The sequence below is a fragment of the Pinus tabuliformis genome, chromosome J, assembly GCF_031772625.1.
Source record: "Pinus tabuliformis cultivar Carrire ecotype Pingquan chromosome J, CPIR1, whole genome shotgun sequence".
NCBI classification, from domain to species: Eukaryota; Viridiplantae; Streptophyta; class Pinopsida; order Pinales; family Pinaceae; genus Pinus; species Pinus tabuliformis.
In genome coordinates, this window is record NC_142295.1 from 1,565,947,431 (window position 1) to 1,565,973,534 (window position 26,104).

A 26,104-nucleotide genomic window follows, 5' to 3' on the forward strand; every position below is an offset into this window, starting at 1 on the left:
TATTGTTAAATTTGGCTGGGGCCTATCATTATCAATGAGATCATCAATCCATGTGAAGGTTACATAGCAGAATGTATAAAAAGGTTTTTATGTCAATATCCGATGCCAGTTTGAGAATGATAGGGCCAAATTTTACCAAAAACGCTAGGTGGTTTGAACGCTCACTGCAGCGCGATTTATTTTATTTTCTAGTGACAACCTGCGAAGCGTTGCCGGCGATCTTGACATCGTCCACCATACACTTGCCTCAGATAGATTAAAGTTTACCCAACCGATTCTAATGGAAAGAAGTGGGTACGTGTTGAATAATTTCCTTGTCGGCATATATTAATAGCCGTATGATATACACATGGCTGTAAGCATTATATTTAAGCTTTCAATTTTGGATGGTTTACTCCCCATGCGATTTAGATTTCGATCCTGATTGATTATAGGTGTCAAACATCATGTCAATTTATTATTAATGCTGTTAACGCTCACTCCATGATCCATCCACTCTCAAACACATTATTATGATGGCCTCGGTAGGCAACGCCACACCACACACTTGCCTCCCTGCTATACACATTAAAGCTTACTCACCCGATCCGAATAGAAAGGAGTGAGTAGGTGTTAGGAATAATTTCTGTTACATTCACATGGCTGTAAGCATTATAATTAAGCTTTCAATTTTGGATGGTTTGCTCCCCATGCGATTTAGATTTCGATCCTGATTGATTATAGGTGTCAAACATCATGTCAATTTATTATTAATGCTGTTAACGCTCACTCCATGATCCATCCACTCTCAAACACATTATTATGATGGCCTCGGTAGGCAACGCCACACCACACACTTGCCTCCCTGCTATACACATTAAAGCACCACACACTTTCCTCCTTGCTGTACACATTAAAGCTTACTCACCCGATCCGAATAGAAAGGAGTGAGTAGGTGTTAGGAATAATTTCCTTGTCGGGATCTGTTACATTCACATGGCTCTAAGCATTATATTTAAGCTTTCAATTTTTTATGGTTTGCTTCACATGGGATTTAGATTTCGATTGTGTCAAACATCATGTTACGCTGTGAGCACACTCTTCAGGGCTACCTCCATCCCCTCAAAAACTCGTTATTACGAAATCACAACACAACATAATTAAGATCTTCATTTTCTCACGATATGATGAGAATGGACGTCGGACAGATGGTGGGCGTCGAAATTCACCCTTGACATAAAAATCACACTTTGACTGCACTTAAACAAAGAGGAGACTCTCACTCTGGTTCACTCTACATTACATCAAATGAATATTACAATATTAAATACATCACTGAAAAATAGGTAGTTGTAAACAACCTCCTAAACTCTAGGAACTAATCCTAAACTAAGGAGATACGTTACAACCATATAACCATTTCTCCATTATTTTTAACTCCCCCCTTTAATGGAGAAAGGGTTATTCTGCACTCCTAACATCCCTCTAAATAATTCAAACTTTACTCACCTTAGAGGCTTAGTAAAAATATCAGCTAAATTATCACAAGTATTACAATACTCCACACATATTTATTTTGACTGTATCTTTTATCGAACAAAGTGAAACTGAGTGTCAATATGTTTAGTATTTTTATGGAAAACTGGATTGTATGCAAGCTTTATTGTGCTCTGGTTGTCAGTTTTGATGCTAGTTGCTTCTTTCTGACTTTCGCCTGCATCGCTAAGCAATCTCCTCAACCAGATGGCTTCGCATGTTGCTGCACACAACGCCTGGTACTCAGCTTCACATGATGATAATGCTACAGTACTTTGCTTTTTGCTACTCCAGGAAATAACCCAGATCCAATACTAAATGCATAACCTGTGATGGATCTATGATCATCCAGGTCACCTGCCCAATCAGAATAACCTACTAAAGTAACATCAGAAATGTCAGTGTATAAAATACCATAATTACAAGTACCACTAAGGTACCTCAACACACATTTTGCTGCAATCCAGTGACTTTCAAGTGGTCTGGACATAAACTGGCTCAGCACACTAACAGAATATGCCAGGTCTAGTTGTCGTGAGATATATCAAACTTCCCACTAGCTGTCTATACAAAGTGGCATCCACCTGTTTTGTGCCATCATCATTGCTCATCATTGCTTAACTTGAGATTCTGCTGCAATGGTGTTGCTGCTGTTTTACACTGTTCCATTCTGAATCTTTCCAACAAGGTTCTGGACTACTTTCCTTGAGTTAGAAAAGTCTGACCAGAATCTTTCCACACCTCTAAACCTAGGCAATAATGAATCTCCAAGGTCTTTCATTTCAAATATCTGTGACATTTGCTGCTTGATTTCTTTGATCAAATTATTTGCATTTCCTGTTATAATCATGTCATCCACATACAAAGAAATCAAAATGATTTGCCTATGTTTATTTATCTTGGTATACAGGTTTGGGTTGTTGAGGCTCCTATGAAAACCATGCTGTATAAAAAATGAATCAATTTTCTCATACCATGACCTGGGTGCTTGTTTCAAACCATAAAGTGCCTTATGCAATTTACACACTAAATGCTCCTGCCCCTTTTTTCACAAAACCAGGAGGCTGTACTAAATAAATTTCTTCCTTTAATTCTCCATTCAGAAATGCAGACTTAACATCTAGCTGGTGTAGCTTCCATTTATGTTTTGTTGCTAACGAAATTAGCATTCTAATTGTATTTAGTTTAGCTACAGGGGCAAAGGTGTCATCGAAATCTATGCCTTCTTGCTGTGAATAACCCTTTGCTACCAGTCTAGCTTTGTATTTTTCTACACTCCCATCTGCATTTATCTTAGGTTTATACAACCACTTACAACCTATAGGGGTTTTTCCTTCAGGAAACTCAACTAAATCCCAAGTATGATTTCTATATATTGATTCAATTTCCTCATGCATTGCAGCCCTCCATTCATCTGATTTACTTGCTTCTTCATAGTTTGAAGGTTCTACAATGTTTAAAATTTTTGACATTAAAGCATAGCCTTTCAATCTTTCAGGTAGTCTAGTCTTCCTACCTGATCTTATAGGTAGAGGACTTACCTCAACTCTATCTGTTTTAGCACTTTCCGGGCCTGCATCATCACTTATTACACTATCTGCTGCTACTTCTTCTTGTTTCTGCTCCTGCTCCTGCTCTTCATCTTCGTCACTGTTCATCTCTATCAGCAATGGAATGTGGCTGTCATTGCTAGAATCTTCCTTTCCATCTTCAGTCTGTTCATGAAAAACAACATCTCTGCTTGCAAAAACTTTATGAGTCACATGATTATATAACTTGTATGCCTTATACTCTGTGCCATATCCTACAAATATACATTTCAAGGCTTTGGGGTCTAACTTCTTTCTATCTGCTTTTGGTATATGAGCATAAGCTTCAGATCCAAATATTCTTAGATGACTAACTGCTGGTTTGAGTCTAAACAATGCTTCAAAGGGGGTTTTGAAGCCTAGACATTTAGTAGGACTCATATTCTTTAAATAAACAGCAGTATTAATGGCTTCTGCCCAAAGACCATTTGATATACCTTTACCTTGAAGCATACTTCTGGCGAACTCCACAAGAGTTCTGTTCTTGCGTTCTGCTACTCCATTCTGTTGTGGAGTGTGTGGCACTGTAAATTGCTGCATAATCCCATGCTTCTTGCAGAAGTTCTTGAATTCTCCTAACCTATATTCTCCCCCTTGATCCGAGCGGAGAATCTTTATCCTCTTTCCTGTTTGGTTCTCTATCATAGATTTGAACTCTTTAAAGTACCGAAAGGCTTGACTCTTTTTACTTAAAAAATACACCCATGAAAACCTAGTGCAGTCATCTGTAAACAACAGAAAATAATATGCACCTCCTAAGGACCTAGTTTGCATAGGTCCACAAATATCTGTATGCACTAGTTCTAGGATGTCTCTTTCCTTTCTGTTGACATGCAAAGGGAATTCTTCTCTATGCATTTTCCCTAATGCACATTCATCACATTCCAGCTTGACATTATGTAAAACAGGGAGTCCATCGACCATACCTTTCTTCTGAAGTAAGATGAGGTCTTGCAGATTGAGATGTCCAAATCTCTTATGCCAGAGATTTTTGACTGTTGATCCCCCCCCCCCCCTGTGAGCATCACCCGATGCAATGAGTGCTAAGTGAACTATTCAAAAATCATGAGAAATTAGTCAGTTACGACTACCTCTCATGGAAATGGTCATACGTTTGAATGACTTACTTAACGCAGTTGAATCCCAAAAATGATATCTAATATAATGCACTGCGTAATCCCCCATACTTAAATTCAAAAAGAGTCAAGGGATCTCTACTTGAATGGTTCATGAGGCACAATACTTGCTAAGGTTTTGCAAATGGGGTAGCAAGCTAAGTGGGCTTGATTGTGGGAAAAACTCCACAGTTAAGCGCACTTGAGCCAGAGGAGTTCTGGGATGGGTGACCTCCTGGGAAGTCCTGGTTACCGGGTGCAAGCCCCGGAAGTGATGATTGATGCTATGTGATTCGTTCTCCACATTTCGCTAGTTTCAATCCCACTTCTTCACCCCTGTGAGCATCACCCGATGCAATGAGTGCTAAGTGAACTATTCAAAAATCATGAGAAATTAGTCAGTTACGACTACCTCTCATGGAAATGGTCATACGTTTGAATGACTTACTTAACGCAGTTGAATCCCAAAAATGATATCTAATATAATGCACTGCGTAATCCCCCATACTTAAAACCATTGCTTTTCGTGGCATACTCTTTGCATCCAATCTGTACAAATTCCCCACGCGCATTCCTGTTGCAACTGTTTCCATCTGGCTATCCTTAATGACACAACCATTCTTAAAGAATTGCACCTGCATGTCCTGGTCCGTAATCATTGAGACAGAGATCAAGCTTTTCTTAATTCCTGGAACATATAATACATTTTTAAGATGTTTAATGTCGCCACTAGGTAGCTTCACAGGAATATCTCCACATCCTTTGATCTCATACCCATTGTCATCTCCTAGATAAAATTTTGATCCACATGCAGATTCTTCAAGAAATTCAAAACAGTCTTTCTTACCGGTCATGTGTGAGGGTGCGTCAGAGTCGACATACCATATATCATCCTCATCTCCCTTTGATGCTGAAAGAGCACAATCGACTGTGAATAGTCGAAGATCATGGCTGTGGTCCTCCTCTTCTCCAGCAAAACAGCCCTGGTGTTTCCTCTGTTTGCCTTTTCTTTCATCCGCCTGCCTCTTATAGCATTCTTTAATCTGATGACCAGGTTTCCCACAATAAAAACATCTCTTAACATAATTATCAGTCATACCTCTGAATGGTCTCTTTTGAAAAGAGCTGGCCCCCTTCTGCTGCTGCTGTTGCGGTTGCTGGTGCTGATGTTGGTGCTGGTGCTGCTTTCCTCTGTACTGTCGCCTCTTCGCCATCAGAGCTAGGTCATTGCTCTGAGTTTTTAGATTCTGTCTTCGCTCCTCCTCCTGGAGCAGAATCACTGTCAGCTCATCAAATGAAGGGGCTTTCTCCCTCGCTGACAGTCCTGTGATGAATGTCTGATATTCATCCGTCATTTTGTTCAATGTGAGTGTAACTAGATCTGAGTCAGACACTTTTTCTCCAATAGCTCCCAGTTTGTCTCTTATATCCTTGACTCTGGCCATGAATCCACCAACAGACTCATTCTCGTCCATCTTCAATGCAAACAACTTTCCCTTGAGTGCCAGAACACGATTTGTATTCTGAGTCTCGTACATGTTATTGATCGTTGTCCATAGATCAACAGCTGACTTGGAATCTCTGATATGTGGGATAATATTGTCCTTAATGGACATCTTCAGTATAAATTTTGCTTTCGTTTCTCTTTTATCCCAGTCTTGTTCTTGGGTCGCTGTTCCAGATCTCGACTCATTTCCTTCAACGATCGCCCATGCATTTACGCTCTCCAGCAAAGTTTGCATTTTGAATTTCCAGTTGGAGAAATTCGTTCCATCGAGTTTTCCAGACTCGTGGAGGTATGATTCTATATTGTTGTTCATTTTCGCCCAACTGAACACTCCAATCGACCACCACCGGGAAAGTCCGATCTGCTTCCACCGAACAGATCAGGAACTTCACTGTGCCACCACCGGGCAAGTCCGATCTGCTGCCACCGAACAGATCAGGGACTTCACTGTGCCACCACCGGGCAAAACCGATCTGCTACCACTGAACAGATCAACAAGCAAGCTCCAACATGCCACCACCGGGCAAAGGCGATCTGCTTCCATTGAACAGATCAAGGAGTTGCACTGCGCCACCACGGGCAAAAAAAACTGATCTGCTTCCACCGAGTAGATCACAGAGCTCTGATTCGCCACCAACCGGCAGGTTCGATGTGCTACCTCCGAGCGGATCACGGAACCCCAATTCACCACCATCGGGCAGGTCCGATCCGAGCGGATCAAGGAACCTCAATTCTCCACCACTGGGCAAATCAAATCTGCTACCACCAAGCAGAAATCTCCACGTGCCACCACCAGGCAACTCCGATCTGCAACAAAAATTGCAAATTTCCAGAGAGAAAGAGGTTGGCTCTATGGCGCTCTGAACAACTACAAATCCACGCCAATTGCAAAAAAGAAAAATTCACGGTGTCCACGGAAATTGGCGCGCTTAACAGCCACAGATCCGCGCCAATTTAGTTATAATTTTGTTGGCGCGCTTATCAGCCCCAAACCCGCGCCAATGGGCGCATCTGTTCTTTAAAAAATTGCGCCTTTCTTTTTTGTTCTGGATTGGCGCGACTGTCTTCAAAAAATCCGCGCCAATTGCTCAACCCTTTCTTCAGCTCAGAGATGATCAATCATATGAGACCCTTCGCTCCAGGTGTTACTGCAGTTCCACCTGATCACACAGACACATTTACATGCACTCCTACCACTACAAAAATGTAACTAATGATACATCCCTAAAAAAAATTGAGGCTATCTCTATCCTAAGCTCTGATACCAAGATAAAAATCACACTTTGAATTAAATGAAGGAGTTGCAGCTCACAGGTGTGTACAACACCTGGGAGACTGCACTCAAACAAAGAGGAGACTCTCACTCTCGTTCACTCTACATTACATCAAATGAATATTACAATATTAAATACATCACTGAAAAATAGGTAGCTGTAAACAACCTCCTAAACTCTAGGAACTAATCCTAAACTAAGGAGATAAGTTACAACCATATAACCATTTCTCCATTATTTTTAACTCCTTGTGCCAAAACCGGCCTCCACGCCAAACCACCTCACCGCTACACCCAAGCCACCTCAATGCCTTGTGCTCAACTGTCAACCTGCCACGTGGCTCCACCTCACAACATGGTGATGTGATCAACATGTTAGCATCACACTAGGCCTAAAAAGTGTCAAACGATACTCTGTCACATGTCAGGCAAAAAAATTGTTTAAAAGAGGCCATTGAGCCGTTTATTCGTCACTTTGTACAACTCAGACTCTGACTCACACCTCTAGCACGCCCATGAACTCCACAGGCCCAAATTCAACCTCTATAAGTTCAAATTATTCTATTTGAACGGCCAATTCACCTTACCTCGATGGATTTGACTTAGTTTTTTTTGTTTTGGTGAGTTAGTATCAATTAGTCAAGAAATGAAAATATATTTCAAAAAATGTTAAGTTAATATGGACAAAAAGAATATTAAATAAAAAATGTTAGAGATATTTGATGAATAAATCCATATCAAATAAAATATTAGGTATATTTGATGAATAAGTCCATATCAAATAAAATGTTAGAATAGATGCTCTAAAAAATGGAAGCAAACATAAAATGTTAGGTTAAAAAAATAAATAAAAAATAACAATAAACTCTTAAAGTGATGCAAATCCAAATGCTACTACTCTTAGTCAATTTTATTTTTGTAAATAAGGGTTGCGTACAGATTGTTTAAATGCCACACTCAGTTCAAACAATCCAATTGTACAATTTAATCATGACTGGATTTGACTTAAATTGTTTGTCACTAGGTAGTAAATAAAATTGGCTCAATAGTTTAAATTGAGCCAATGAAGGAAATAAGGGATAGATGTACTCGGAAGAATAAAGGAAAATATTAGGAGAGTAAAGGGTAGGTAGACATATGAGAAATAATTGGAGCATGAAAGGATTTTATCCTAAGTTATAACAATGGATAATGTGTGCATATGATGTTGCATTTTAAATTAACTATGAATTCTAAGCAACAATGTTATTTGGTAAACACCCTAATTTCATTCATTTATTCCCCCATTACACAAAATTGTCACATCCACCATAAAATCGTGACCCCACCATCACTTCCACCTCACTTGTTAAATCCCTTCCACCTTACCTTTCATCCTGCATGCTCCCCCGAGATCTAATGGCTCACATCCCTCCTCGGCCCTCATTTGTCGTCTGAACTTTATCGACCGGGGAGGGGGGAAGGGGTGGTTGTTCCAAAGTGGGTAGTTTCCGAAACCACCTTCTTGAACCACCTTATCCTCATTTTAGTCATTCGGGACTTAAAATCTTGAAACAACTTTACCACCTCAAGCTACTCCCTAACGCGGTTTACATGTGACTGTTTACCGTCGCTCCATGTCGCCATCCATGTTACTTCTTCCATCCAATAAACTATCGCCCATTCGTTATTCATTCAATTCATAACTCTCGCAAATTTATGTCCCAAAGACCTGTTAATTAATCTCGTTGGATAATTAATGCAGATTTAACCATTCATTCGACACCTACACTCCAATTTTTCCATTAAAAGTCCTGTTCCTCCAGGAAAATGGTTACACAGTACATTTCTATAACGAAATTGATCACTCAAAGTTTTCCTCCTTACAACTCAAAGATAATTTGACACTTAAGCATCTATTTTGTCCTATTCAGAAGAGGGCCGACATGCAGGTCCACTTGTCTCTTTTTCAGTCATACTGCTCTCACTGTGATCACTCTGTTTCAGACCGATTTTTTCCATTCCTATCATTTTCAATCTGCAAATTCATTTGATAAAATTCCTCTTAAGGGAAAAGAAGTTTCAAAAATCCCAAATCCTCTTGTACATCCATAGATTGACTTCCATCATACCCCCCGGTCGACAAAGATTGTAGAATCATTGAGTCTTCTTATCAATTTGATCTATATGAAATTTACTGCTGGATGGAAGATCAATTAATTGATCAGACATATGAAATAGGACTTTGGGACTCCCTCCTTCCCCACTACATTTTCCCTTAGATACACAGAGCACCTGAATTTTTCTGAAATGCTATGAATCCTATGATCCCAACCAAAGAGAAATCATTTCATCCACAGGAGAAATCCTCTTTTTAATCAATGTTGAGTCCATTGAAAAGATGTTGCAGGCCCCTACTATTGCACAAAATCATCCTTTTTCCCATGAAAACCTGATAGAAGACTATCAGAAACTAGATTTTACTAAATGATCCCAGACTCTTGAACTTTTTCTAGCTATTGATAGTCCTCTGCCTAAAACAAACCCTCCTTATGACTCATCCATGTTCGCTGATAGAACCAAGCAAATCACCACTATTTTGTCGTATCTTCTTGGTTATAACTATGATCAATATGTTAATGATGCCATCCTAACTTTCTTATCTATCTTTTCTACTGATTCCAAACCCGCTGTTATTTATAATTTCAGCCAATTCCTAGTTGAAGCCATACATGAGCAATTTGTCCAGTTTAACACTGAAGAAGCATTCAAGTATGCTTCTGTACTTGTATGCCTTTTTATATATTTTCAAGGAGACAAATTTCCATTTACCTTACAAACGCTAGATGAGGAGGCAACTAGTGATCAGTGATCTTTTGGACTACAATGGGAATGAAGGAGAAAAAAGAGTTTACTCGTAAACAGTTCATAGAATTGTTTATTCATCCAAATATCAGTCTTATGAGCAGCACTCTAGTACCAAGAATCAATGATGAGATTGTCAAAATATTGCAGCTGATCGACCAAGCCACAACTAGAGATTGGTATCTTTACCAAAACTACACATAAATCAGGGTTTATGGTTGTGAGCTTCCACCCTACAAACTTCCCAAGTACCTCTCCATCAGAATCTTTGCAATGGAATATATTAGGCAAAGGTTAAATGCAGATGAAGTACATTTTGTGGTGGCAAAGAAGAAATTTCAATTCAAGCTAAAAGCTTAGGTTGGTCCATTCATCTGCAATACCAGAGCGGCAGGAGAAAAAACAGACAGGTTACTAAAGGAAATGAAGTTTGGTTTCAGTTTTACTTGGTCTTATGACCCCATGAGAGTGATTTCTAAACTCAGGGTGGAAAATAAGTTTACTGCATATCACCACACAGCTAGGCCTGAAACATAACAATACAAAAATCAGTTGGAATGGACATAGAACACCCTCTACGAAGCTGAAGAGCAAGTAGTTTCCACTTCTAATGTCCAAACTCCACTTGCATAGGAAAAGACAACTAAAAGGGCAAGGGAAGAATAATCATCCCCTACAACTGAAGCATCAAGCCAGGGCTTTAGGATTATGTATAGAAAGAAGAGACCTAGGATCTCTATGATTGTTGGTGCAACACATGAGTCTCAGAAAACCACATTTGATGAAATTGGAGAGACTATGCTCTATACACAGTCTGGTGGACAGTCTACCCAATACCCAACACATTCCACTACTTCTCATGAACAACATGTAATTCAGACCAGTGGAAGCATTCAGAAGGACAAGGAGGAGGACATCTTTCATGTTTGTAGTGAGATTAAAAAGAAGAATGAAGAGTTGAAATTGAACACCTACACCCAGTTATGGAAACATTCCTCTAGCTCTCAGGCCAAAATTCTTCCAGTCTTTGACTTTGAGAAAGGGAAAATGCAGATGGCTTTCCCGTAAGCTCATATTCGACAACCCAAGACTCATGCACATTATCAAAAGAAATCCTCATTTGACTTTCATGTAAAGTATGTGCATCCAATTGAGCAAATTGAGATGCACAAAAAAACTAGACAGATGATTTCTTCTATTTTAACTCATATTGCCATGAGTTTGTCAAAGTTGCAGGTTACCTTAGCAAACACACAGTCACAGCTCAAGTTGGAGAAAGTCTCCTCATTGGCAAAGGACACAAAGATCAAATCTTTAGAAGATCGGGTGCTGAAGATGGGATATGATCCCTCCAACATAAATGCTGTAGAAGAACTCGTTAAGAAGAAAAATGTTGAGATCTCAACATTAAGGAAACATCTCAAATTGCTAGCTTCTGAGGACCCGATGGCTAAAGAGATTGAAGAAACTGAAACTTAGAAGTCTCACATGATGAAGCTCATCATGGAACAAAATCTGCAAATAAAACAGATGGAAGAGTAGATGGAGAAACTGGTCAAGGAGAAAGAGGAAGTAGTCAAAATATCAAACTCCAATGGATGTAGTACCCCTTGCAGCAATCCCTGTAACCAGGGTTTCTACTTTAGCCACAACATCAACTACAGGTACAACAAAAGGAGTTGAACAACGTGCTGAAGCTCTTCAGAACCTGTCTATTCAAACAAGAGAAATCAAGAAGTTGCAGAATGAACTCAAGGAGTTACAACATATGAAAGAAGTTGTAGACACTTCACATGCAGTTGAGTTGTAGAGAGAAAAAGGTTAGAATGAGGCATTGCAGAAGGAACTCAAATAATATTACCTTGGAAACAAATTGAGTTTGGCAAGGGAAATTCTGTGGGAAGAAATTACTGAATCAATTAAGGATATTTGGCCCTATATCAAGATAGTATTTTATCAAAAAGACCTCTTGGAGAAAGCTCAACAAGATGTTGAAACTATTTCCAAAGAGCTTGAGGATATGCTACAAATTGCTTCTGATATAATCAAGTTCCTCAATTCCAAAGACAACTATGAGCTTGAAGAATTAGGGATAAATGGCAGGACATCAACTATACTGGAAGTAAAGAAGATCATCACCAAGAAGAACCTCATCCTTCAGTTGGAAGAAAAGTGCAGCAGTGTGAATACTATAGTTCAAATATTTTTCATTAGGATTGAACCCTTGACCAACAAGGGTTTGCCCTTTATGCTTGTGATTAATGAAAAAATAATTCCCATTGAAGATTATGTTCGAAATCTTATAGAGGTGGGTACAAATGCTTCTTCAGTTTCAAACATAAGAGGTGCAACAACACCAAGAGTGGTGCTAAATGCACTCAGGGACACCTTCTTCATTTTAGATGAAATTAGGCATATATTGCCAGTAAAACCCACTTTCACAAAGTATACAGAGATGAATGAAGTTTACATAAGGGTAACCAAGATATCTATCCCAAATAAGAAACACTGGGAAGAATTAACTGATTTAATTGACAAGAGGGTGTTCAAACAACATTAAGCCTTTACAGGAAAACTCATCACAAGTACAACAGTTCTTAGTTTTTCAGCAACAATCATCAACAGCTCAACACCAAAATAGTGCCAGATCAGCTAGCAGTTTATATTCCTGATTTTGTAATTATCTATTTTTGTAAAATAGTTTAAGATATTTTCTCAGTTCTATCATTGTATAAATAACTCTCTTTCACAAGTTATTAAGGGTTTTACCCTTGAAAAAGCATTTCTAAACATCGAATGTACTTAACTTTTATGAATCATTAATACAAAAGGAAATGGATTCTGAATTCTGATTCATACAGTTTCATTTTTTTTGTAAGTTTTTACAGTTTTATTTCATAGTGTTTTCTTCATATCCTTATGTTTTACAAAAATAACCAGGTAGGAGTATTTGTGTTTCAATTATTATTATAATCTTCTGAAGTGATAATCTTTAAAGAGAATGAATTATATAAACTATTTGTTTTATTAATTCCCTCTAAATCATAAAATCATCAGCATTTGCTGTAAGCTTAAGCATATCTTGTTAAAACCTCTGAACATAGTTTAAAGGTTTTCTTACTTATGATTATTTAATTTTCAATTTGAAGACTGTGATAGTCATACCACCTCTCAATTTTTGCTCACCACTGTGCAAGCTATACACCGTGTGAATTTTAATAGCAGCCCTCAGTTTAGATATTAATATTATTCAAAAGGTTAGGCATCATTGTTTTAAATATGTTTCCTACATTGGTCCTCCAAACTAAAACAAAACCCCCAAAACAATTATCTTAGATGCCCTAGCATGATAGTTGACCATTATCATCTTAGAGATACAACACTATTGAAGCCTTTCTCAAACCAAATTTTAAGCTAATTGAACTCTAAAGGAAACCATACCTCTCCCATGAGAAAAAATGCGTGATTGCTAAAAAAAACTCAATTTCCACATGAATTTCTTTGTCTTTTCCTTAAATTAATATGTTTACAGCATCAAAAGCCCCATTTTTCCAAATTCTAACTCAATTTGCACGAGAATATTCAACTTTGACATTTGCACACGTGCTAAAAACCAGCTAAACTGAACAATTTTAAATAAATTTCCCTCCAACTTGCTGGCTAGTCCATTCAGCCACGTGGTACCTTAACACTGGCTAATGAGTTCCACTTGCAAATTTGATAGTGGGCCACCTTCTCTTTTCTTCACTAAGCCTATTAACTTTCCCCTCAACAAGAACTATGCTCTCAATGGCCACCTCACCAGCTCCAAGTACCTTTGACATACAAATGGCTGAAAAGGCTAAAGAGCCAGAGTGAGAGATCCCCTCATCACCACCTATGACATGAGGAAGGAAATAAAAATAATACAGATCACTTCATAGTCAATTGGTGACTTCAATAACTTATTTGCATCAAATATGGTGTTAACAATGGTTCCTCAAGTTTTTGACTTCCCAAATATGGGAGGATGGTGTGTCAGTAGATGCCTACCAAGTCATAGGATTATCACATCTACTCAAGGAGATAAACCCATTATCTAAATCACACAAGGAGCCATTGTAGCCATGTTATCATTTCCAAACAGAATAGGTCTACATAAGCTAGACATGGAAGTATTATAAGACAAAAGGAGGGGTCTCTCACCAAAGGTCCAATAGTGAATAATCCATGAGAGTGTCAAAGAAGAAGAGGTTACCTCTTCTAGCTTCCCTCCTTACCCTATGGCAACTTTTGATTCTACGTTTCAATGGACTTCTCAATGATTACCCAAGTCCTTGGTAGAAGTACCCATATCATAGTAAATAAGTTGGTTCTAGTATACCTAGCCATTTTGTGTCTTATATTCACCAATGAATTTACCGAATATAATTTCCTTCAATTTTTGTCTAATGAGATCCATACCCAACTAATAGATTACGGGGAAGACAAGTCTTTTTGGTATCAAGCATACTTAGTCTATCTCTTCATCCATGAGAATTACCAATATCTTGAAGACCTAAAGCTCAACATGGTTAATGAGAAAAATGTCATATTACTTGTATTCAAGTGGCTTCCCCTAGTAAGAACATCTCAGAATAAAAAAGGTTTCTTTGATTATGAGCCATACTTTATGCCCATTCTGTACACTTTGTTGCATGGAAAACTTGTCAAGAGTCCCTAAGTTCCTTAGGGACACATTGTAGTTTAGTCCCCATAACAGGGTAGGCTATTGGTTTGTCTTTGAGAAATACATTGCCATAAGAATCTACGGAGTTGAAAGGAGGCCATATCAAATACCAGTATTTCTAACTCAATGAATATTTTCACTTGAATATATAAGGCAAATGTTTTATAGTGATAATATACATTTCACTTCCCAAAAGATAGTTGTGACCTTCCATATTTCCCATGAAGTGGGTCCATTTGTGGGAGAACAAGGAGTGTCTTAAGTACAATAGAAAACATTCTCAAAAGCCTTGATTGCCCACAGGCAAGAGCATGGAATTATGTTCCTCATAATATTATATTTGAGAAAATGAATGACAAAGAGAGAGAGAAGAACATAAGCATGATCCTAATTCGATGATAGAATATTGTGTTAACAAATCTACATTGGAAGAGGTCAAGTCCATCTTACTCCCTATAGAATCAAGCACCTCCTACTTCTTTAGAAGGAAAAAAAGTTCTTCAGAACCGATGGACGTAGGCCAAGGGGATGAACATAACTCCAATAGGTTCAAGGGGAAACAAGTAGAAGTATAGGATGAATATGATGAAGATGATGAAGAATATGACACTGAATCCCAAGCCCTCATGTTGTACAATAGACAACTAATCCATCTTTCATCATTCAACACATGGATTTTTCCATGTCTTCACCTGAAACAACAAAGTTAGGTGAGGCATAGAAACCTGAGAAATTGTCCATTGTTCAACAATATCAAGAGATATAAAAGAAAGCATCCAAGGAGCGAAAAATAGACATAAGGGTAGCTGAGAATGAGCCACTCCCTAGGCTACAAATGAATAGTGCCTTGGACCATGGGAAAGGAATTTTTAGAATGGCAATTTTGTAATGTGAAGCTCAAACAGTTAGATTTATGGCTGACTGTAAGGTTCACTAAGTGTTCCTTCTAGTTGACCAAGTTCCATCAATAGACCTCGTGGAGCTTGATATGTAGGTAACCCATATGATGCATAGGAATATGCATGGGAAAAATGCCATTGCCACGAAACTTTAAGAAATGTAAAGCAAGAAAAGTAGCCCACTAAAGTAAAAGAGGATGGTGTGTAAATTAAGGAAAATCAAAATAAAGAATCTGGAAGACAAGATCACTAACTTGGCTACACACCCACGCCCTTTAAGAAAAATAAAACCACATTGGAGAAAAAGGACAGAGAGATAACTACAATGAAAAAGTAATTGAAGATCCTGGATGCAGACCGGTGAACTAACAACAACAAAGAAGGAAAATAAGGAGCCGAATGAGAGATGCATTATATGAGAAAAAAATGAGTTTAAGGATCAAATTGTGCTACTAGGGGCACAAATTCAGGGGGTTGGAGGGAAAATAGGTGAGACATATCAGTCTCACCAAATGCCTTACACTCTTCCTTGGTAGCTTGAATCTATGGTAATGCTAGAGGATGCTAAGAAGCTACAGGATCTACTCTCAATTCGAGAGAAAGAATTGAAGAAAAAGGAAGATCAATTAGAACATACAAAATTAGAGTTATATCTGAAGTAGGGAGAGTATAAAAAAATTGAAGCAAAATTGGAGGTACTGAGGAAAAGACACCTAAGAAAATCAACATTTAATGCTGTTAAAAGAATAATTTGGGATATAATAATTAAAATGGTGGACAAAAATTGGGAGCATGGAGTTGTTGCAGGAAAATATGGTTGTTTTCAAAAGGGATCACATGGAGATGAACATAATAAAGAACAATATAGGATAAATCCCTACTAAATTTGAAGCAATTGTAAATTTCCTCAATTATATGTCTAATAAGGACATTACAAATGTGGAACCTCACAGATCCAGGTTAGTTGCAAGAGGTAAGTAAATGATGAGGAAGCAGAAATTGGTAACATTAGTGGATAAGAAGGAAGGGGTACTCTTAAAAGAGGTGTAGAGCTTCAAAGACAAATGTGGAATTCTACACAAGAATAAGTTCCCACCACTCTTCAATTGATATATATATATATATATATATATATATATATATATATATATATATATATATATATATACATATATATATAAAGGAGTCCCTAGTGAATATCTTGATGGAAATGAGGAATGATTAGAAAGGTTTAGGGGAAGAAGACCACCCACTTCAAGGAAACGATATTGTGAATTTGTATGCCTACAATTGCAAAATCTTGTTTATTTCTAAGACTATTTTCAAAGAATGGAGTGTAGTTGATTATGATGTAGTCACAAATTTAGACAAAGACATTTTAGATGCACAAACATGCAACATTCTATTTGTTGGAAATAATATTGAGAGGGGGGTGGGCGGGACGGGGTGAATAAGTATTACCAGATCAATACCTTAATTTTCAAAACTGATTTGTATATGCTACTTCAGCTCAGTGAAATAGAATGTATACACAACTATACTTAATGAAACGAGCGTATATGCAGAGATCTTTTGATTTACCCAAATGATCATGTATTTGAAATTTAATCAGTATATCAGGAATTCATTAGACGGTGCAGTAAAAGCAGAATAAAGCATCACACATAAGCAACACACATGAACACCAAGATATAAGGTGGAAACCCAATGTGGGTGAAAACCACTTGCTGCTGTCGTCTCTGTCTTCTTTTAATAATAAGAAAATTTTGTTTACAATTTTTGTATTGGTGTAGTCTTATACCAATACGCAGGCTTCTACCTGTAGAAGGCTACAACCTTCTCTCGTTCTCCAACTTCTACTGGAAGGGGGCTACAACCTCCTAGCTCTTGTACTAGCTGATATGTTTGCTAGTACGTGGGCACCGACCTACAAAAGGCTATGACCTTCTTTCTTCCTTCAGAGACCTCGTTTCATAGATTTTCAGATTGGATCTATCAACATCATTCAATCATCAAATATATCTGCATCAACTAATCTCCTTTTGAACCAACCACAACCGAATCATTCAATCACTTTGACAACCCATCAATCTGATTATTCAGAATGTTATCACCAGAATACAGTAACCTGAACCCAAGCCAGAACCTAGAACTCTGCATCAGTAAAGAGAAAACAACTGAAATATATTTTATAAGGTATACGCTACTTCCATGTGTTGAACTTGTGTGTACACGCACTTTTCTCAAAGCCAACCAGCGTATACATCTGCAAGTATAAATTCAGAGTTTTGTAGCTATTCCAGACTTTAGTTATACCCAGATCATATAATTTACAAAATAATATATGCGTCAGTATTCAGATCTCGAATATATATGAGAAAAAACACATATTCATTTTACGCCTTAAGTTCCCGATCCATCATTAGATCTGATCTCTCCTCATCAGCTAAGGTTCATCCTTTGTTTAGATCTAGTAATGCACCATAAACCAATAACCTGCATACTAGATCTCACACTTCATCAGATATTCGATACTTGCACACCTTGGCCTAATGATTTTCTCCACCTTTTATAGTTTTAGGCCTTTCTCAATACCATGGACCAAAACCTCTTAGGACCAATACCTTGGACTAAATACATAGGGTCAATACCTCGGACCAGATACCTTGGACCAATACCATGGATCAAAATACCATGGACCAAATACTTCGGACCAAAAACTTAGTTTTCCAAGGTATATGCGCTTTTCCTTCTGTGAAAGTGTGTGTGTACGTATATGCGACTTGTATACAGTGAACCTACGTGTATACATAGCTTGGTCAATGGTGAACCTACGTATACCTCTCTTTCTTCATTCTATGAAGACTGATCTACAATTCTTTGATGTTTACTTGCTATACTTTATGAACTGATTCCTTGAAGCTACCCTGCATTTCATCACATCTATAAACACTGTTGTCATGCATTTTGTCACATATGATATCTCTTTTGTAGATTTATCTAGTTACCATATACAAGTGAGTTGTTCTGCTACAAGTGGGTTGCTATCAAGTACAACACATACATCATAATGCCAACACTATTTAGAAAATAATGGAAGGGGTTGATAGACCTCTACAAATTGTCTACTCAAAGGCCCCTTGCTCATTACCAAGCTATAGAAGCTATGCCACAAGCATTACCGATGGAGGAAAGTTCTAGTTCTATACCTGCATAGCATCAACAAATACAACCTCAGCCACTGGCATTGGCACCACCAAGGTGGACCCCAACAATGCCCTATCCAAACCAAGGGCACTCTTCAACCAATGCATAAGGAAAAGAGAGAAGAAGAGGCCCACTACAACCAAGGAAAAAGGGACTCAACATACTAATGGTTTAGGGTTAAGGTGTTGGGTCTTGAGAGCCTATATATAGGCCTCAATTTGTGATCCGAATGGATCCTAGAACACTCTCTAATTTTTCATGAACTCTAAAAAAATCATGCCAAAGATTAAAAGTCTTATAAAGATCAAGCTATCAAAAGGAATCTTTAGAGAGTTGCAATGGCAATTGGCGCGGATCAACGAGGGCCGTCGATCTAGCGTGCAGAGCGGTAGACCATGGTAACGCGCGCTGGCACCAATTAGCATATGCAAGGATAATTTTAAGCAACGGAGGTGGTTTCTGATATGCGATTAGCGACAAGTTGCTAATCACATATCGCAGGGAAAACCTCTTAGTGAAGAGAAGCCTCGAGCTTTGGGACCCGAAATAATTATAAAACATGGAAAATATTGTTTCAGTTCCTTCAGAGCGGGATTCCACAAAACTAGCAGGATATCGGATGGGCTTTGAGAGGTAAGCGGTTTCAACCAAGTTCTGTCCGATGCCATACAACAATTGCCACGCGTCCTGGAGAGGAGAGAGAGAACCGCTCACATCGGACAAGTAAACATCATGATACTTAGCCACCCGATATGAACGATGACCGTAGGATCTGGGGCCCCCAGATCAACAGCGGAGACACGTTCCGATGGATGACCAGATTTGACAATATTACAAAGCAAGATCACATAGGACTTGAAGTCCGATATGGACGATGCATTGGCAGAAGGTCGTGTTTCGTGGGCATTCTTGGAGTTAACGGAAAAAACGGTCGTTTCAAATATGTCCAAGAGAACTAACACTCATCCATTATGAAATAGGTGGCCACCTCCCTTTGAGGCGTTATGTAGTGACTGATTACGTAGGACAGAGGGATTCAAAAGGACAGAGTCAGGGGAACCAGAAAGCTGGGAAGCGGAAACGAATAGTCAAGAAGCAGATTGGCTTAAAAGCCACAAACTAACAGAGAGAGGCAAGTTAAGTTAAGGGTAGTAAGCCAAAAGCAGAGAGAAGAAGTTGAGCTGACCTGCAGAAGCAAAGGCAACATCGAGCCAGAGTTAGGATAGAGACAGAGAGAGTCAATCGCCTTCTGTGTGCTCCAGAGAAGGCTTGAGAGGTTCAATCGCACTCTTCTGCAATGCTTGTCATGTATGAGTCTTAGATTGGGCTCATACAACTGTGACCAATAGAGGTCAAGAGTTCAGTAAGGAGAGTCTATGTAATCCAAAGACTTGGGGGATCCAAGTACAGTCTTACTGATTTATACCCGTTGAGTGAGACTCAATTGAGTTCACTGTTGTAAAAACTTTTCCTTGAAAACATAATAGAGAGGCCACCACTGAAGGCTAGACCAGGAGACGTAGCCCAGGAGTATTGGGTGAACTCCTTATTGAACTTGTTTTGTTTATATGTGTTGCCTTTTTATGTTTTCCTTAACTGCTTCATTGCCTGTGTATTTCGCAATCTTATCAATCCGTTGCATAAAATAACATAGGAACATCCATGCACATGAGTCTGTAATACCTTATTGTTTGTCTTAGATCAATTACAGATCAAGTGGTATCAGAGATTTAGGTTGCTAAGGTTAGACAAGCTTGTGCTGGATTTTTTTTTTGTTGAATGCTAACTAGGACAAAGCTTAAATTAGAAGAAGGAGAGTTGGTTGAAGCTAACCCAAAAATTGGAATAGTCTATCCCGGGAGGAAAATGGTAGAAGAAAGTCCCTTGGAATCAGACTCCCAGTTCTTTGACAGTTTCATGACCATGAGAGCCATGGTAGAAGAAATGTATAGAGAATTCAAGAAAGGTAGAGGTGAATATTCTTCAACCTCCAAACAAGAGAAAGGAGCAGAAGAATCTCTCCTAAATGACCATTCCAAAGGCAAAGGGAAAGAAGAAAATCATCCCACACCTCCTGATAGCCTTGAAAATAAAAAGAAAACATCTTTGATTAAATTAGATGTTAAATTTGATTTGCCAATATATGATGGAGAGTTGAATGTAGAGAAGTCAGATAATTGGATTAGACAGATTGATGTGTATTGCAGGGTGTAGAGCATTGATTCAGACAGAAGTAAGATTCAGCTGGCCAACCTACACCTTGGAGGAATTGCCTTGGTATGGTGGGAAGGCAGAACATAAGCTGACATAAAGAAGCATGGTAAAACTATTTCTGTCTGGAGTAAATTTGTCTCTGCAATTAGAAAACAATTCTATCCACTAGCTTATATGCAGCAAGCTATGATGAGTTGGCAAACTCTTCACCAATTAAAAAGGCAAAGTGTACAAGGTTACACCCAAGAATTTAGAAAAAGAGCTTTGATTCTAGGCATTTCTTTAGACTTCCCTGAAACTCTGCTGAAGTATATAGGTGGTCTACACAACTATTTAAATCACACAATTCTCATGTTTAACCCTACTAGCATAGATGAGGTATTTGTTCAGGCTACACATCTAGAGGTTAGAGGCAAGAATGTGAACCTAGAAGTTGGGGGATCATCAAAACCCACTACAAGCAAGAAAAAGGAAAAGAGAAAGAAGAAATGGAAAGAGAGGAAGACCAATGATGTATAAAAGACCAAACCTTCATGCATTCACTGCAAGAAGGATGGGCATGATGATGAACACTTTTGGATTCTGCATCCAAGTCTAAGGTCCAAGAAGTTCGATGGCAAAAAGAAGAAGACTATTGCAACTATTCAGAAAGATTTGGGGTCAGACTCAGGGGATGAAACAATAATCACAACCATAGGTATAAAAGTTAAAAATTCTGAAGCATCTACTAGTAATTCTATACAATCTACTGATAATGAAGAAAATGAGAGGAAAAGACATGAGCTCTTTCATATTAGAGTTATTTCCAAGCATCAAAATATTGATACTTGTTTGATAGTGGCTCACAAGTAAACTTAATTTCTGAAGCAATTGTAAAGAAGCTGGGATTACTAACCACACCTGACAAGAAGCCATATCCATTGGGTTGATTATGTGATAAAGCAAAGCTGCAAGTGACTAGACAATGTAAACTTAGGTTTTCTTTTGGGTCAACATTTGTAGATGAGGTTGAGCTAGATATCGTTCCCTTGGATATATGTGGATTTGTTTTAGGAAGTCCTTACTTGTATGATAGAAAAGCCATTTTCTATAGAGCTGAAAACAAGTATCAACTCATTAAAGATGGAATCGAATATATTGTAAGATCTCTTAAACTGAAGAATAATTATACTCTCATATACTCAGGACAGATGAAAATAATTGTAAATTCATGCAAACAATTTTTACTGATGGTTGTAAAGGAAAAGAACCCTGATAAAACCAATGTATTTGAGGGTTGTAATGCTAAACAGCAAGTTGATTTAGAAAAAATTGTTTCAGAATATGATATGCTATTCCAAGAACCTAAAGGTCTGCCACCCAAAAAGGAAATAGTACATGATATTAATTTGCAACAAGATTCTCCATTGCCTAACATCAAAATGTATAGGTTGTTCGTTTTAGAGAATGCAGAAATCAAGAAGCAAGTACATGAGCTGCTCGAGAAAGGGTTCATAAGACCTAGCACACAACCATGTGGGTCTCCAATTATCTTGGTGAGAAAGAAATATGGCTCATGGATAATGTGCATTGATTACCGAGCACTAAATAAGATAATGATCAAAAATCGTTATTCCCTTCTTCGCATAGATGATCTATTAGATCAGTTGAAAGAAGTTGTTTACTTTTCCAAGCTGGACTTGCATAGTGGCTACCATTAAGTTAGAGTTGCAGAGCAAGATGCATGGAAGACTTCTTTCAAAATAAAGCAGGGATAGTATGAGTGGTTAGTTATGCCTTTTGGCTTAACTAATGCTCCTGCTACTTTCATGAGAGTAATGAATGATGTACTCAGGCCTTTTATTGATGAGTTTGTCATTGTATATCTAGATGACATTCTTGTATTTAGTAAAACATGGGAAGAACATTTGAAGCATGTAAAGCAGACTCTGGATGTTTTGAAAAAAGAAAATATTTATGTTAAGCTATCAAAATGTGAATTTGGAAAAAAATCTTTGAATTATTTGGGTGATATTGTAGGGGGTGGTGAATTGGAGATAGATCCCTCTAAGGTTGCAGTCATTGTAAAATGGCCTAAACCCAAATTTGCTATAAAAGTTAGAAGCTTCCTAAGAACAACACGGTATTGAAGAAAGCTTATTGCTAACTTTTCCTTGATTGCAACTCGCTTACATGCTTTAACAGGATTGAATAAGGTGTTTCAGTGGGGAGGAAAATAGCAGAAAGCCTTCGACACCTTAAAAGAAAAGATTAGTACAGCACCAGTACTAGCACTGCCCGATCTTCAAATACCCTTTGAGATCAAAATGGATGCTAGTGACTATGCCATAGGAGTAGTGTTGATGCAGCACGGTAAACCCATATGTTATCATTCTGAGACATTTAATTATGCAGTAGTTAATTATCCCACACATGATAAAGAATTGTATGCATTAGTACAGAGTGTGAAAAAGTGGAAACATTATTGTCACACGGAATAAGTCGATCTTGCGGACAAGATAGACCTTCCTAGAATCTAAAGAAGACCTAATGACAAGCAAACCAATCACACACTATCTTTCTCTAAATATGCTTTTGTAATCAAAGGCAAACAAGTGTTTTAGGCCTACCTTAGGTCCAACGCAAGTTTGTGGATGCCCTCGCTCCATCGATCCAGATGAGCTCCCTTGTCGCAAATTTGCAAACACAAACAAGCAAACAAATTAAATAGCACCTGAAAAGCCAATATCATAAAACATATTTAACATGAAAGTCAAGGAATTCATGAAACAAATAACATGAGACCATTTGTTGAGAAAAATGAGTTTGATTGTATTAATTCAAAAGAAGAAGAACTTTACAACCTGTGCCTTGACGCTGTACAAGCTCCTCCCAGGGTCCAGCAAGAAGTCTCCTCTACTTTGACAAGTTTCACTCTCTTCCCAATGAAGCCAAAAAGGTATGTGATCTCTCCTCTTAAGCTCAACTAGGAAGTCTTAATTTCACCAGCATTTACCCTAAAAAATGTTCAGCTTCTAACCTCCCTAGCAACCAGCCCAATGCCTGAATTTATAGTGCAATGGAGGGAAGTTACTATGTCCTCCTTCAAAGGGATAAAGCCCTCCTTCAAAGGGATAGCTCCTCTCATCAAGGGATTAGCTCCTTCTCTTTTGGGATGCATGAACCACCTAAGAGCGGCCAATCCACGTCAAAATTCCTTCTAGAATAATCTAGAATTAACCCAAAGTGAGTTTTTTAGAATAAACTTGCGCCTTTTTGACTTTCACAGGGGTCCGCACCCACACCTTTAGGGACAGAGCGGGCAGGTCCGCAGTTTTTGTAAACAGAAGGTGCGGGACCGCAGGCAATAGTGAGAGAAAGTGCGGAACCAGAGTTTTATTGATTTTCAATGTCTTTCCCTCAATTTCAAATCTTGACTTAAAGAGCTGAGGCCTGAGACTTGCTTAGGAGGACAGTACAAGTGATGATAGACCCATACTGACTGCAAATAATCATGGTGACGATATTTTTGTGTAACAGATTGCCCCCTAAAGTGCGAAGTCTGTAGTAGATGAGGATTTCATTTATCATTTAGGAAGAGTGAAGTACTTTATCATTTCGAGAATCATCTTGTGGAGAGCCCGGTTGGAACCTGTAAAAACATTAAATGCAAGATATATATATGAGATCATATCATCGCTGAGGTAGGCATTCCCATACTCAGATCAAAACTGACTTAGAAAACTAACTACTGCTCTGATACAGGAATGATCTTGTAAAACATCACAAGTATAGACTCATGTGGACACAGTATGGACGCAACCATCTTTTTATGAATAGTCCATTATATAATGAATACAAAATTCCTCGCAGCCTGGATTGTGGAAACTAGATCCAGGGTCTTCATTTCTACTTCCCGAAACAGTACGATTCTATCCATGCGAATGAATGTGTTGGAGTCGAACATGATAGAAACCACTTGATTACCAGTCAATGATGTAAACTGTTAACAAGTGTGAGAGAAACCACCAGTGATGTCAATGGCTCTCAAAGTACCCAGTACAATCCATGAGATGTGAATAAATGTGTTGATGTCGAACATGTCACGAAATCCTTTGATCGAAGGTCAATGATGCAACCTGTCGTCAAAGGTGAGAAACCTGCCATTGAGGCATGCAGATCCCAAGGTACTGACAATTTCTAGATCATCTTTCTAGATAATGAGCTAAAGTCGATAGAAAGCGATCCGTCGCAGGCAAGCCCACAACACGAAATCATAGATCAAGTTGAAGAGATTTAGTTGCAAGGACTGACTCAGGGATGGTCAAGATGGATGACAGATATTTTGCAGATGAATGGCTTATTGGCAGTGACCTCTTGAACACATAACGACACGACAGAAGGCTTGGTGACAATTGACCCAAAGTTAATACCCAGAAACCGGCTGAAGACTTTCAATGTGGTTTGATACACTGTTAGGCAAAGGATTTCCCAACCCAGGTGAATAAAAGCGTCATGTTCAAGAGTGGTTACAAAGTATGACAAACAGGCTCATTTTTCTCTCTTTTCCCCCCCCATTTTTGGCAAGTACCTCTTTATTTTTGACAAGCTTGAGGAGGATAACATTTGCTTGATTATAAGCTCATCCTTCGGATGAGTCCAACTTAGTTTAAATTCGAACCCTAAGAAGGAGTGGTTCGTTCCTGTTTGTAATTGAACAGGTCCTTTACTGTGAAATTTTAACGAGTCCAGTATAGGAGAAACTCGGCGTTTTTCAATTTTAGAGAGTCTGAAAAAACTTAAGAAAACTCCAGGGTTGACCTTTTTCGTAAATTTGTGTCTCCCAAGCCCGAAAAAGTATAAAATAATACTTGAGAGAACCGCTTGATCTTTACGACCAAGGAGTACTTTTCGTAATTAGTGTCCCTGATCCGAAAAAGTAAAAAAGCGATCAACGACACGTCGTTTTATAACCAATATCGAATTTGAAACGACAAAAATCTGGCAATCTTTTCATGTTTTTACGGTCAGAAAAGAGCTGTAAGTGGACCGTCTTTTAATTCCGTTTTAACGAGTTTAAAAGAAAAACTCAGCGATCTTTTCATGTTTTAGGAGTCAGAAAAGAGCTTAAAGGTGACTCTAAATGTTTTTTTCGTCGAAAATGATAGATTTCGCCTGAATAATCCGTTATCCTGAACAAAAACGCAAACATTACTCATACCTATTTGAAATGGATAAAATATTGCAAAAATAC